Raw genomic sequence first — 16144 nt, forward strand, 5'->3', positions numbered from 1 at the left:
TGACTTAACAGTTTGAGGAGTTAGGGTCTTGAACTACTATGTGTCATAAATCAATTCATCATCATTCGTCACCCAAATGGTACAAACTCTGACATTATGGCCTTAGAAATTTTGCCTTTCGAACTGTGCCATGTTGGGCCATACACATGCCCCAGATTACCTGAGTCTGGAATTTTCAGTAAAAAGACTTCTCAGTGGATAAAATAATGAAGTAACCCCACAATTCTCTATTCCTGAAGCCATGTTAAAACAGGTACAAAATTAATCTAAAGTATTATTCCACAGTAGCTGTGAACTCTGAAACCTTTCTTTGAAGAATGACAAGACTGCTTGGCCCACCATATATTTATGGACTCCCAGGTACTCTCCATATTTGATATAACTCATTAACCTACAGTACTCTCCATATACTGTAGCTTTCAGAATGTCAGGGTGCAGATACCTTCCTTATACATTTATAAGAGAACCGTTGGGCTCTGTTAGCATGGGTATTTGCCATGAGCAGACCAGGAAACCACAAAGTCTTCCTTCTTATGCTGCATGGCACTAAAATATCCAAATAGGATGCACAATATGCATGGGATGTAACGAAAATCCTACCAAAGAGCTAGGATTACTGATTTTTCTCCAAAGTCTATTAATGCCTCTCACCTCCTGGTCTCACACTTTGTCGTGGTTTTTAAAAGTAATTTCAGATCATGTCATTGAGGAAAGTATAAATAATTCTTGTGTACAGTCCACAATATGAAATTCTCTTGCAGTTGGTCTCACTTCAGTCTGCTCTGTAATCTTCTCAATAGTTCATCAGAGCCATCCATCAATAATAAGGAGCTGAATTCCACTCTGGAAGCTGGAGAATCAGTCATTGGTAATTGTTGGATGAACCAAGGAAGAATATTCCAGAGCTGTCCAGGAACCAGTGGGCTGTTATGCTAGCTAGCTTCTTTTACCACTGAACAATATCCTAGCTGCATGTAAAGCTTGTGAGAGATTCGTCAAGTGAGGAAAACCCAGCCGTCAATAAGCAGCTCCGCAGGGTCAGTCAATGAACTGCCTTTCAGATGGTTACCGACCACTGAACTGGTTCTCCAGCAACAATCAAACAGTCTTTAGCTGCTATCAGCCACTTCCATCACCTCTGAGACTGGCAGTTTTCCAATAAAGCCAATATCCCCCTCCCCCAGGGTAAGGTCATCAGCAGGAGCCGGGCATTGTCATTTTACTCCAGCAATTTGACAACAATGTTAGCTTACACTCTATTAGCAGGCAGCTACACCCTGACCCCTGACCCTGACATTGACCGCAGACAGCCCACTAGAAGGGTGGACGCTGATAGTTTAAGGTGGGCTGTTGAAGTTGCTTAGAACAGCCCTCACAGCTACCACAACAGAGGTCTGTCAAGACCAATAGTGCTGAACTGTGCTGATAATCTGTGATATACTGATACACTCCTAATAGTAAGTTTTAAATCATGAAGTTCAGAAGCAGACTGGTGCTGAACTTAACATTCAGCTGTGAATCAATTATACATAACAAAATGTCTGTATAGGAGCCAGTGCTGGATTCTGGGCACTTAGCACAGATTTGAGGATAGCTGTTACCAGATATTTAGAGAGGAAATTGCAAACTGCAGTTTATAAGATAAAAAACAAAGAGTAAACAAAGTGAAATGTGCATTTTATAAGAGTGTTAGTATGAGATATGCTTTTATACTAGAAGCAGTAACTTGTTATGTGTGCTATTCCAGTGCTGTTAAATTTGGATAAGCTTTATACCAGGACTGTTAGACTGAGCTATGTGTTATACAGTACTGGGCTTGTTAGACTGAGTTGCACATTATATCAGGATACAGGGTGCTTTGGGTATAATGGGACTTGAAGTTTTTTGGAATTAAAATAGCAGAGAAAACTTTTAACAGAACATTCCTTCCAAATCAGATCCTCTCAACTTTCATTTTTTCTGGTCTTTACCCTTTGTCATCTCGCTATAATTTTTCTACTGAGGACTTAAAGGCCTTCCCCCATCAATAAAAACATTAGCTCACTAACCATTCTGATGGCTTTGCTTCTCTGGATTAACCCTTCGGGAGCTGGGGTTTCCTTTGGATTTGTAAAGATATTGATCATAGATCATGTTTGCCTTTCAAACACTCTCTCTCCTTTAGACTTGATGGATAGTTTCAGTGCTGCAGATAGGCAGCAAATTCACCACAGCTATTCAGCGAAAGTCTGTAGTAAACTGTTTAAAATGTTCTCACTAGTTGGTTAGATGGACAGATAGAAGAGTTATAGCTTTGCAAAGAAACATGCTGGTCATCAGCATCAGGATTAACGTATTGATTATTTTCTCAGGTAATTCTCAAAGCCATTACTATTTTAGAAAAAGTTGAAAGGTTATATAATGTCTGATTAACAAGGCTTTATCATCAAGTTGGCAACAATTGTACTAAATTATATTTTAAAAGGCGGCTTCATCCTGATTCAAAGGTCTCTTTCCTAGTGATTAACCATTTTTCAGAAAATGTCTATAAAACATGAATAAAATAACTAGATAAACCAATGAGAGAGGGAGGTAGCTGAGATACCTGCACTGCTACTAGTTAAGAACAAGTTATAGACGCTCTTAGGATAATGATGCAGGAGAAGCCTTGCAAAATGTAAGGGTCACGTTTTCCAACCCAAGTGTTCTTAGCTGGCCCAACTGGCTATGATAGACTATAAGAACTAGTAACCTAATCAGAAAATGGATCTTCTTCCCTTTGAATGCATGTACTAAATTTGTTCTCCCAGTATGCAGAGTCTGACTGAGACCCTGGAATGGAGATTTACATATTCTCCTTAGTTAGGACCATTTTACTATTATAACTCTCATATATTGTGACCCTCCCTTGTATACATGTATGACAATGAAAAGAGACCTGTCTGGCCCTATCTTGGACTGAGAAGGGCTGGTATTCTCTTGAAACCTGGGTGGTGTCCCTGGGTTATTGAGGCCCTGGAACATCATCTCTGGGAACTGTCTATGCTCATCCTTTGGGGATGTTACATGGACTTGCAAGTTTCTTCATAAAATGCAGTGAGTCTATCTGCTCTTTTAGGTGGGCTGTATCTTAGGCCTACAGCTCTTTTGTCTGCTGTTACATCATCTATTTCAGGATTTCTTTAGTTTTCCTTCTCTTATGCCTCTTTTGCAGAAGGACTTAAAAAATAATAAATACCATTACTGATTCTGCAGGTAAGAAGCTGCCTTTCCCCAACCTATACCACAAAAATAGTCCACACACTATACAAAGTCAAACTCACCCCTTTCCTAGGATTTGGCATTATTTATAAAGAAAACAACAATAAGACTATGTACAAATCCACTCAGACTCTTCCCTCCGCCCCCCCTTCCCCAAGTCAGCTTCTCCTAGGATTCCTGCCTCAGGACTGCTGAGTCTACATCCTCTTTCCCCAGAAAACCACTCCCATTTCTCTTATATCTTGTTGGGGGGAGCAGCAACATCTCCCTCTCTGAATTAACAGAATCAAAACCTGCCAACAAGGTAGGACATTTCAGGCAAACGCTGCTAGGTTGTTACAAGCCCAGTATGATAAGATGAGACGTGACCCTATAAAACTACAACCTTGGGACATATATGGCAAAACAGCCAACCAATACAAATACCCTGCATGAGTGAAATAGCAACACCCCTAGAGGTTCATATGTTGCTTCCGTTTCTTTTCCTGTGTCAAAAATATTTTTGGAAATTCTTCAGTACAGTTCCAGCATTACATTTGCCATTTCTTAAAACCACTGCCAAAAAAATCTCTCCCCTTTGTAATGTGTGCTCAAGATAGGCAGCTAATGAGAGGCAGCATAGATTGAAGGAATGATTACAAGGTTGGGAATCAGGCCATCTTTCCTGAGTTCTAATCCCACCTCTACCATTGATTTGCTGTCTAACCCTCTGGAAATCATATCATTTCCCTACTTCAGAGATGGCAATATCATCTCAAAGGGATGTTGAGAGGGTTAATGAATATTTGTACATCACTTTGAATATATAAAGTACTAAAGCATTGTTATGGATAGCTGTTGTATTGACAATTTCATAGTGCAATGTATTCATTGATCACTCATCTTCCTGTTATCAGTGTGATCACCTACCCTGGGATAGATTTGATCATTTGATTTGAAATAATGTATCTATTTCACAGTCTTACTCCTGTAGAGAGTAGTTGTTTAAGAGGATTTCCCTCTTCGTGCAGGGACAGCAGCAGCCATGCCAATCAGGGTGGGGGCAGATTATGGGAGATTGATTGATGGAATATAATCCTCAAAATATACTGATCTGAACTGATGAAGATTGTATTTCAAAGGTAGCAGCTCATCTTCACTACAGGGACTGGCCCATAAATAGGGATTTAATGAGCTCTGACAGGCGTGATTTCTCTGGTGGTACAGTAAAAACCACGTGGCCAGACCTGATGGCTTGGAGGTCCTGACCTTTAACAAGGACTTCTGACATAGGGCACACTGCCCAGGAGAGATAGAGAGGCACAAGGCCAGAGACTCAAGGTCATCAGATAATGAAGTGGTCAGCATTGGATTTCTGTCATTCACACTAGTTTAAGCATAAGACTGAGAGTGTTTAGTAAAAGAAATTGGTAGGAGCACACAAAGCAAGGAGGTGTGATCAGAAAACCCAGGAAGGACCTTATAACTTGTTGCTTTGAACTAGACTAAATGGTGACTTCTCTATAACTTTAAGTCTTTAAATCAAAGTTTGAGGACTTCAGTAACTTGGCCAGAGGTTATGGGCCTATTACAGGAGTGGGTGGATGACATTCTGAGGTCTCCAATGTGAAGGAGGTCAGACTAAAGGCTCATGATGATCCCTTCTGACCTTAAGGCCTATGTGTGTATTTCTCTAGGTTCTTCTACTGGTGCCCACCACTGTGGTATCTGAGTAACTCTGGGACAGAAGGACACAAGCAAAAAGGAAGCTCAGAAAACTAGTGAGTCTCTGGTGTGGAGAAACATGTAATGAAAAGGGGAGGTCAAGAAAGGAACAGGAGGTATTCAGAGGTGGTTGCAGTACGACATGTTATTTCTACTCAGCAGCAAAAAGATAAGGAAATTCAGGCAAACCCGTAACTTAAAGTGAGCTTTGTGGTTAGACGTTGAGACTAGGGAAACAGGAAGGAAATGAGCAGTATAGTCAGCATACACAATGTGGATCTGAGTTGAATGAGCATCTAGGTGCTGATTCATCCACATGCTGGTCCAGAGTCTGGTACAAGGTCTGAAGAAAGGCAGCTTGTGCCTCCTTTTCTTTAGATACAGATTAGGGCATTCCTGAGTGCTGCCATAAATTGAAACACAGCTGCTATGGCCCCTCTGGGCCTTGTGACAGCCAGGGAATAAGTGGGGAACAGGAATACCCCAACAATGCCTGTTCCATCCTCTGGCATGCTCCCTTCTACCCCTGAACTGTCATCTATGTGTCTGTTTTCTAAGAAAAACTTTCATTTTGTTCTAAACAATCTGCTGAGTAGTCAAACAGCAGGACTTTGAAACAGTCAGAGGAAACTAAGATCTGTTGTTAAAGAGACACTGTGAGGTGATTATGACCATAACTGAAGGTTTGCTTTAAAAAAAAAATTCTGTAAATCCTAATCTTAACAGAAATGTTGTCATTAAAATTTTTGTAGCATTTCTCCCTGAAATACAAAAATTTAAATCTAAACATTTGCAGCCCAAACACTGCAGAATTGCACTACTGCATAAGAAGCCAAAAATGAAATGAATTAGAAACAAAAATTAAAAATGAGAAATCTATTATCCAACCTAGTTAACATGCAAAAAGTAAATAAAAATCATTAATGATTAAAAGGAAATTAGATTTTGAAAACTATTATAGACTTAATAATCTGAGATGATATTTAATTACACAAGGAAGGAAATTTGGTTTTTAATATATGATTTTGACCTTGACAGTCCCTTTCGAAACTTTAAATTTGCAAGCCCTACAAAGATTAGAATAATGAAACAAGACCTGCACAACTGTTTCCTTTCTTATTTAGCCCTTCAGCCTATGGTACTCTGCTACAAAAATTCTAGCTAACTGAACAATGCATCTGTATCAGCTTCAGCCATTGAACGGGTGAAGGGAAGGTAGATTTGCTCTTTAGCTGTTTTTCTCCATCTGGAATCTTAAGGTTCTTTTCTTCTCTGGGTAAATGGGAGTGCTGGAGCCAAGCGACCTGTTAGTGAGTTGAATTGTGAGATTACATTGCAATGTTTTAATTTGTCTTTGGATGAATTCTCATAAGCTTTCATGAGAAAATCTCCCATTAGATTCATTCGTTTAATTTAAGAACAGTTGGGAGTGGATGGGCCCAGATGACAGATGGAGGAATGTGGTCTCTTATAGGGGAGTGCTAGCACTTTTTGTATTTATCTTTTCATAGAACACAGTTGCTGTTCTCTGCTGCTCCCATTCCTTGTGTGCATTTTTCATGCAATATTTCTTAGAAATCACTCCTTTTTTTGTACTATGGGTCTTAAAGATTTAATTGTTTTCTTCTGTACTGTCTGAAAAGACAGAGCATTGAAACATAAGAATACATTGTAGGAAGTAGACTAGTAGAAACACAGGACAGAAAAATAGGCTAAGCCTTAATAAGTGGCTCTCAACCCAGTTTTGGATTGCAGAATATTTTATAGAAAGAGGTAGGGGGGAAGAAGAACCGTTTTGTTAATTAGATCTGCTCACTGTTGTTGAGTAAATTGGCCAAGTTTTGTTTAAATCAATTATAAAAGCTATTATTAATAGGAATATTTTTATGACTTTTTAAAAACACATCAAGGAAGACATGTTTGCAACCCACGCATTACAGCATTTTGCTGATGCATGAGAATTAGAAAGTGAAATTGACTAGGAAAAAAGGGGAAATGGCTAATCTATTTTCATTGTACAAAATGAATTAAATGCTCTAAGTAAACAAACAGCATTAATTGGGATAAATAAATTATTCTGCCAGTCTTAATAACATAAATTGTATTTAGTAATGGAAACAAGGACAGTTATGCTATCAATATATGGGGCCTGAACATGCAAACATATAGGAGTGTGGACAGTCCCATGTGAATAGTCCCATTGACAACAAGTGTTTGCAGGATCAGTTCTATGGTTTGTGACTTTTGTCCCTTTAAGAGCCTCTTAGTTTTACTAACAGGTAATGATAATAAAATGTAATTCAGAAATGCCTATGCACTGAGATTGCTGGGCACCATAACAGAAAAAACTAAAACTAAATTTTAATAAGCAAAAGAAAATCTGTCAAAAATAAAAAGTCACTTCTGTTCTAAGTCTCTTTATGAGGCAACTTTATAAAACTTATTCCACTTTGCAATTTGATCGGTCAAGGGGCTAACATAGCATACAGGGTCAACATTTCAAAACCTGGACTATGGATGCGTGGGGAAGCAGTAGATATGATCGATCTTTGCTTTAGTAAGATTTTTTACATGGTCTCACATGACATTCTCATAAGCAAACTAGGGAAATGTGGTCTAAATGAAATTACTATAAGGTAGATGCATAACTGTTTAAAAGACTGTACTCCAAGAATAGTTATCAATGTTTCGCTGTCAAACTGGGTGACTTATCTAGTGGGCTTGCACAGGGGTCAGTCCTGGGTCCAGTACTAGTCAATATGTTTATTAATTACTTGGATAAGGAAGTAGTATACATATAAAATTTGCAGGTGACACCAATCTGGGAGGGGTTGCAAGCACTTTGGAGGACAGGATTAGAATTCAAAATTACCGTGACAAATTAAATAATTACTCTGAAATCAACAATTGGAATTCAATGAAGACAAGTGCAAAGTACTCCACTTAGGGAGGAAAAATCAAATGCACAACTACAAAATGGAGAATAAGTGTCTAGGTGGTAGTACTGCTGAAAAGGATCGAGGGTTATAATGGATCACAAATTGAATGAGTCAACAGTGTGATGCATTTGCAAAAAAGGCAAATATCATTCTGTGGCATGTTAACAGGTGTGTCATATGTAAGGCACAGGAGATAATTGTTATAAGAACATAGGATCATAGAAACATAAAAATGGCCATAGTGGGTTAGATCCATGGTCCTGTCTTCTGATAGTGGCCAGTGCGAGATGCTTCAGCGAGAATGAACAGAACATGCCAATTATCATGGGCTCCATCTCCTATCATCCAGTTACAGCTTCTGGCAGTTGGAGTTTTAGGGACACCCATAGCATGGAGCTGTGACCCTGAACATCTTGGCTATTACCCATGGATGGACCTATCCTCCAGGAAAAGACGGTTACTCACCGTTGTAACTGTTGTTCTTCTTCGAGTGATTGCTCCTATGCATTCCAGTTAGGTGTGCGCGCCGCGCGTGCACGGCTCTTCGGAAGACTTTTACCCTAGCAACACTCGGTGGGTCGGCTGGGCGCCCCCTGGAGTGGCGCCGCTATAGCGCAGGATATATACCCCTGCCGACCCATCCGCTCCTCAGGTCCTTCTTTCCGCCCGTGACGGACGTTAGAACAGTGGAGCGCAGCTTAGCTGACCTCCACCTCCCTAGCTGCTCGTAGTTTCTCTCATTTAGTGTATAGTTTATAGTTGTAGTTAACTTTATTTGTTTGTAGTATAGGATTTATTTTCAGGGGTGCAGGGTTTATCCCCTTCCCCTCACCCGGTGCCGGGTCCGATGCCCGGTCCACAGGGTTTTACAATGCTCGGCCGGCCACAAGCCATTGCCGACAAGAGATCCTCTCCTAAGTGCCTCGAGGATTCTCAACTGACAGATAAGTGCCGCATTCGCGGGGCCTTTGATCCTAGAACAAAGGGGAGCGGGACTTTCGTCTCAAACAGCTCCTGAGGGAGGCAGCTCTTGCTCCTCTGCTCTCGGCGCCGAGCGCTGGTTAGTCTTCAAGGAGCGCTCCCTCGGCACCGGTTCCCCGGCACTGGCCCTCGCTGACTCCGACATCCACTCGGCATGGTTCCCTCTCCTGGAGGATGAAGAGGCACAATATACTTGCTGCGTCCGAGCCGCCTGCTCCGCAGCCAAGCGCTATGCTCAGTCGGATCGCCCGGCACCGATGTCTGCCGTGGCACCGACAATATCCGCACCATTAACTCCGGCCAGGCGAGAGCCGTCGAGTCCGGTGCCGGAAAGCTCCCCGGTACGGATCGTGGTCGAGCTCGCTATGACTCTGCGTCCGAGCCGCCTGCTCCGCAGCCGAGCGCTATGCTCAGTCGGATCGCCCGGCACCGATGTCTGCCGTGGCACCGACAATATCCGCACCATTAACTCCGGCCAGGCGAGAGCTGTCGAGTCCGGTGCCGGAAAGCTCCCCGGTACGGATCGTGGTCGAGCTCGCTATGACTCTGCGTCCGAGCCGCCTGCTCCGCAGCCGAGCGCTATGCTCAGTCGGATCGCCCGGCACCGATGTCTGCCACGGCACCGACAATATCCGCACCATTAACTCCGGCCAGGCAAGAGCCGTCGAGTCCGGTGCTGGAAAGCTCCCCGGTACGGACCGTGGTCGAGCTCGCTTTGACGCTGCGTCTGAGCCGCCTGCTCCGCAGCCGAGCGCTACGCTCAGTCGGTTCGCCGGCACCGATGTCTGCCGCGGAACCGACAATATCTGCACCGTTAACTCCGGCCAGGCAAGAGCCGTCGAGTCCGGTGCTGGAGAGCTCCCCGGTACGGACCGTGGTCGAGCTCGTTATGAAGCTGCGTCCGAGCCGCCTGCTCCGCAGCCGAGCGCTATGCTCAGTCGGATCGCCCAGCACCGATGTCTGCCGCGGCACCGACAGTATCCACACCGTTAACTCCGGCCAGGCAAGAGCTGTTGAGTCCGGTGCTGGAAAGCTCCCCGGTACGAACCGTGGTCGAGCTCGCTTTTCAGTGGCGTCCGAGCGGCCCGCTCCACAGCCCGAGCGCTCTACTACGTCGGGCTGCCCGGCACCGGTGACTGTTACGGCACCGACAGTATCAGCACCGTAGACTACGGCCTCGCAAGAGCCGTCGAGTCCAACACCTGAATGCTCCCCGGCGCGAGCTGTGGTCGAGCTCACTATTCCCTCCACGCTGGGAACATTTCCACAGCGAGGGAGTTGATGGCAAGGGCAGAGCCTGCACTGCTTAACCCCCGACATCGCCGGTGCGGGTTATATGGTCTTTTGGCGAGCCTGTCTTGCTCACGCCACCCTGCGTCGGCACCACAGAGCGGCACCGTCCCCGATCGCGGTCCCGCAGATGTTCTCGGTCCCGTCACCGATCGAGGTCCCGACGCCGCTCGTGATCTCGGCACCGTTCTCCATTGCGGTACCTTTAGTACTCGCGGCACCGGCCAGCGTCACATTCGCTGGCCCGGTACATTCGGCACCGATCCCGCTCCCTGCACCGCCCCAGGCACTGAGACTCCCGTACCCACTCCTGAACGTCGAGCCTCGCGCTCTCGGTCGACTGCCCAGCACAGCTCCGGTGGCAGGTCTTGTTCTCGATACCGGCATGTCTCCCGGTACCGATCCCCGGTGCCGAGTCGAGCGACGTCAGTTAGAGAAGGAGACTCTACCAAAGGCTCTTCAGCTCCTTCAGGGCCACCCAGTCACGCATCAGTGTTGCCACGTGCGGACACTTCATATGCGCAGTACTCTCTTTTCCGATGTGCCCTCCAGAGTCTTCCAGGAGACCTATCAGAGGTCCTTCTAGTCACCATGGGCGTACTGCCACGCCAGAGGCATACCAGTGCTCCCATCTCGCTCCGTTCCGTCGGAGCTCTGGGTGCCAGAGGCGGCAATTAGCCATCCCCCTGCGACCAGTACGGAGCAAGCCCTGGTTCAGCCACCGGGCTCCCAGATCTCACCGGCTCAGGAGGTTGTCCAGGAGTGCGAGCCCACACAGGACCCGCTTGTCCCTGGCCTTTCTTCTTCCTCCTCCCCAGCTGAGGCGGGGGCAGGAACATACTCCTCGGGCCCTCCTCTGATCGGAATGCAAGTGCATAGCATCATCCAGGGGGTACGAGTACCTAGGTACATCTAACCCCCCCCACACACTCCCTTGTTGTCCAGTCCCTCAATGGGATGGAACGCCATGGCCAGCAGGCACCAGCTCCTAAATCCTAGGGGGCTAGGCGACTGGTCTTACGGGGCCGTACGATGTACTCGGCGGGGGCCCTGCCACTTTGTGTAGCAAACTAGCAAGCCCTGCTTAGCCGCTACTACGGGTGGCGGTGGGCAACTTTACAGAGTCGGTTCTTCAGAACTCACGTCAAGAGTTCGATGCCCTCCTGGATCGAAGGAAGAAGCTGGATAGAGCTTCCCTCCAGGCCTAGCTGGATGCAGCTGTCTTCGCTGCCACGACCCTGGCCTCGAGTGTGGCCACGAGGCGCATTTCCTGGCTCCGGTTATCGAGCCTTCCCTCGCAGCTGCTGTCCACCATACAGGACTTGCCCTGCACTGGCAAAGGCCTGTTCTCTGAGAAAGCTGGCCCTAGGCTGCAAAGCCTGAAGGGCAGCAGGGTCACTTTCCGCTCTCTATTAGCATGCACACGCCGGTGCTTAGCGCCGACCTTTCCGTCCCCAGCCTCACCGCTCTTACCCTGCGCCTAGACAAAAACAAGACTTTGCCAGCAGGCGTCACTTATGCGGTCGTGGGCATCAATCACGCCCTCAAGGTTAAGGTCCTTCTAACCATCCTCGTCCCTCTTAGGGACCCCTCTCATGAGCGATTCCTCTTGCAACAGGTGCGGACGCTCCTCTTCATCGGAGCTATACAGGAGGTGCCTAGGGACGAAACCTAATCCCCTAGGCGAAGGGAGGTCTCAGACATATCCTAGACCTGCGGGTCCTCAACAAGTTCACGCTGCGGATAGGTTCCGCATGGTTCCCAGGGGGACCGTCATCCCACCCTTGGATCCCGGAGACTGTATGCCGCCCTCGATATGACGGGCGCGTATTTTCATGTCCCCATTTCTCTTCCACATTGGCTCGTTCGAGGGACCTCCGAGCCCAAGTACCAGTCCTGTGGGCATCGACACGGACCTATTCCGGTGTCTAGGCCTGATCATCAATGGTAAAATCCACTCTGGTTCCCACACAGGGAATAGAATTCATTGGAGCCACCCTGGACTCCAATCTCACCAGAGCCTGCTTACCTCAGCCTTGGTTTCATGCGGTGGTAACAACTGTACAAGGTCTACGGACCTTCCCGACAACTTTGGCTCACCCAGGCCTAGGTTTCCTGAGTCACATGGCTGTCTGCGCGTTTGTTTCCAAACATGCCAGGCTTCGCCTCTGTCCACTCCAATCGTGGCTCACCTTGGTGTACCACCCGGGCAGAGATACCACCCTGGTCGTCTCGTTCCCCCTGAGCATCCTAGGCTCCCTCGACCGAGAGTCAGTGCCCTCCCTGGTGTATCCAGGGATGCTGTTCCATTCACCCCTCGGGGTCCCTCATGACGGACACCCCATCTCTCGGCTGCGTGCTCACCTGGGTCAGCTTCGCACTCACGGCCTTTGGTCAGCCCAAGAGCTGGCCTTGCGCATCAGTGTCCGAGAGCTGGGAGCAGTCTGCCTTGTATGCCAGGCTTTTCAGCTGGCGGATCGCCTCAGCAGATCCTTGCGGTCTCACAAGTGGTCGTTCCCTCCGGACGGTATCCATTCCGTTTTTCGGAAGTGGGTCTTTCCCCTGTTGCCTGATTTGGGGAGGGTTAGTAGGGACAGTGGAATTTATCCACTTAATTTAGTTTTATTTAATAATTAATTTTCTAATTAATTAAGAATGTTAGTAAATAATTAATAGATATTAAATATATGTATGGGCCGCCAATATGTGATCAGAAGATAAAAAAAAAAGTTGAATCAAGGCTTCAAGAATTTTAATACCAAGAGATTGGGGTATAACAGGAATTACACTGAGACAAAGTTAGTCAAAACAACAAACAAGAAGTAAATGTAAAATGTTAAAAAGCAGTGAGAGATTACTAAGTATCAGTTCTGCAGCAAAGAGTACTAAAGTGAATTTCACTCTCAGAGAGAAGTATAGTTATAAAGAAACTGGTTGTAAATTAAACCCTCTTAGCAGGTGAAGTAGAAATTAAGAATTATTTCATACTCACAAGAATTAATATACTAGCTAGCATTGACAGCTCTGGGAGAAGGAGGCTTGAAAAGCAGTTGAGACGACCAGGAAACAGAGAGAGATCGCCTGCCTAAATGACCTTTATAGGGTAAAATCCTTCCCTTTATGCCCAAATTTGTCTTTCCCCATGGAAAGGAGTGTACCTGTTTTTTTCATAGGCTGACCTGTGTAATGCATTTAATGACAACTATCTATTTATTTTTGTGGTAGACTTGTTATATTTTTTGGGAAAGAATATACTACTTTTTTGCACTACTAGGTGAGTTAGCAGATATTCAGAAAGTCCCTAGACAATTTTTTAGGTTTTTTTTTTTTCACTTTTCTTTTTTGAGTAAGGGTCTTTTGTTGTGCTTTCAGCATCACAGAGGGAGATAGGATGTCTGTGTCTGGCTTTCTAGGTATCTTGCATTTATAGCTATTATAATATTGCAAATTCTATAATCCTACACAGCCACACAAACAGCCTCAGGGCCCTCTCTTCGCTCCCGCGAGAGCGAAAACAGAGAGAAGTCCTCCTCATTCCAAGACCTCTCCCCGGGCTCAGTCTTGGAGAGGTTTCTGATGCCGTGGATGAGCCATCGGCTGTCCAATTTCCACCGTTCCCGCTGGCTTGCAGGGCCCTGCTAAAACTCCGCAGGGGCAGAGCGCACCTGATCATGATCGCTCCAGCGTATCCCAGGCAGCACTGGTACACCAGGTCGCTACCCCTGTCGGTAGCCAATCCTATTTCCCTACCTCTTGGCCCAGACCCCATTTCGCGGGATCGCAGCAAGCTTCACCACCCAGACTGGTAATCCCTGCACCTCACAGCAGGGCTGCTGTGTGGCTAAACCGATCCGAATTACATTGTTCTGCCTCGGCTCTACAGGATTCTCCTGGGTGATAGGAGATCCTCCACTCGGTTAACGTATTTGGCAGAGTGGAAGCGTTTCTCCTGCTGCTATGAAACGCACAATGATTCTCCCGCCGAGGTCCCGATCCAGTCCGTCTTGGACTACCTCTGGTCTCAAACAGCAGCACATGGCGCGGCCCTCATTAAGGGTACTCTTGGCAGCCATCTCTCCCTTTCACCCAGCGGGGAGTGGCCGCTCCGTATTCTTATGCCTTGTGGTTCCTAGATTCCTCAAGGCCTTGGAGCGTTATACCCCCCCCCCCCGGGGTTGGCCCCCGCCACAACCTGGGTCTTCAACCTGGTTCTCGCCGGTTTTATGATTGCCCATTCGGGACACTGACAACATGCTCGCTGGCATACCTGTCCTGGAAGACAGTCTTCTTTGTAGCCTTTCCATCGGCCAGACGAGTCTCCGAGCTTCAGGCGCTCGCGATGGACCCACGGTATACTGTCTCTCTCAAGGACAAGTGCAGTTGTGACCGTGTCCGGCCTTCCTCCCTAAAGGTGGTGTCAGCCTCTCATATCATCCAGGATAGCTTCCTTCCGGTCTTCTGTCCGAAGCCACACTCATCGCAAGGAGAGCAACAATTGCCCTCCCTAGACGTCCGTAGGGCGTCCGCAATCTATATCGAGCGGACAAAGCCCTTGCGTAACGCCCCCGAATCTTCATCATGCTGGCATACCGGACGAGGGACATACCTGTCTCCTCCTAGAGGATTTCATCTTCGATGACTGGTGCATCTGCGCCTCCTGTGTTTAGCCCATGTTCCATGGAGCCACCTTACTGTACATTCCACCAGGGCTCAGGCTTCCCTGCTGCCTTCTTGGCCCACATACCCTTTCAGGTGATGTGTCGTGCAGCTAGTACACACCTTTGCCTCATTGGCCCAAGTGTCCAGAGATGATGCAGCCTTTGGCACAGAAGTTTGCATTCTGCAGCATCTAACTCCGACCCCACCGCCTACATAAGGCTTGGGAATCACCTAACTGGAATGCATAGGAGCAATCACTCGAAGAAGAAAAGACGGTTACTCACCGTAGTAACTGTTGTTCTTCGAGATGTGTTGCTCCTATCCATTCCAGACCCGCCCTCCTTCCCCACTGTCGGGTAGCGGCAAGAAGGAACTGAGGAGCGGATGGGTTGGCAGGGTATATATCCTGCGCTATAGCGGCGCCACTCCAGGGCGCCCAGCCGATCACCGAGAGTTACTAGGGTAAAAGTCTTCCGAAGAGCGTGCGCGCGGCGCGCACCTAACTGGAATGGATAGGAGCAACACATCTCGAAGAACAACAGTTACTACGGTGAGTAACCGTCTTTTCTTCGAGATGTGTTGCTCATATCCATTCCAGTTAGGTGTGCGCGCGCCGCGTGCACGTTTGTCGGAAGACTTTTACCCTAGCAACACTCGGTGGGTGGCTGGCGCCTGAGTGACGCAACCATGGCCCGGATATATACCCAGCCGACCACCCACTCCTCAGTTCCTTCTTGCCGGCTACTCCGACAGTGGGGAAGGAGGGTGGGTTTGGAATGGATAGGAGCAACACATCTCAAAGAACAACAGTTACAACGGTGAGTAACCGTCTTTTCTTCTTCGAGTGATTGCTCATATCCATTCCAGTTAGGTGATTCCCAAGCCTTACCTAGGCGGTGGGGTCAGAGAGAGACGTGGCGGAATGCAAAACCGCTGAGCCGAAGGCCGCGTCGTCTCTAGATTGCTGGACTAGAGCATAGTGCGAAGCAAACGTGTGGACTGAAGACCAGGTCGCCGCCCGGCATATCTCCTGGATCGGTACATGTGCCAGGAACGCGGCAGAGGAAGCCTGAGCCCTGGTAGAATGGGCAGTGAGGTGTCCCGCTGGGACATGGGCCAAGTCATAGCATGTGCATATGCACGTTGTTAGCCAAGAGGAGACCCTCTGTGCTGAGACGGGGAGGCCTTTCATACGGTCCGCCACTGCCACGAAAAGCTGGTGGGGATTTACGGAAGGGCCTTGTGCGGTCAATATAAAATGTGAGTGCCTTGTGGACATCTAAGGAGTATAACCGCTGCTCCCGTGGGGAGGAATGAGGTTTAGGTTAGAA

The 16144-nt window shown here is 47.1% G+C and overlaps 1 protein-coding gene across 16 annotated transcripts in view; it reads left to right on the plus strand.

Annotated features, from left to right (window-relative positions):
* ZFHX3 (zinc finger homeobox 3) overlaps positions 1–16144 on the plus strand; it is a 1205541-nt gene that overhangs the window by 833614 nt on the left and 355783 nt on the right. For 2 of the 16 annotated variants that reach the window (XM_039503272.1, XM_039503273.1), the window contains exon 6: positions 4917–5000. The exons of the other annotated variants lie outside the window; for them this stretch is intronic. The gene's annotated coding sequence lies outside the window, so the exon portion shown is untranslated. The remainder of the gene's footprint in view (positions 1–4916; positions 5001–16144) is intronic. 16 annotated transcript variants of the gene reach the window in all.

Source organism: Mauremys reevesii, linkage group 16, assembly GCF_016161935.1.
Source record: "Mauremys reevesii isolate NIE-2019 linkage group 16, ASM1616193v1, whole genome shotgun sequence".
NCBI classification, from domain to species: Eukaryota; Metazoa; Chordata; order Testudines; family Geoemydidae; genus Mauremys; species Mauremys reevesii.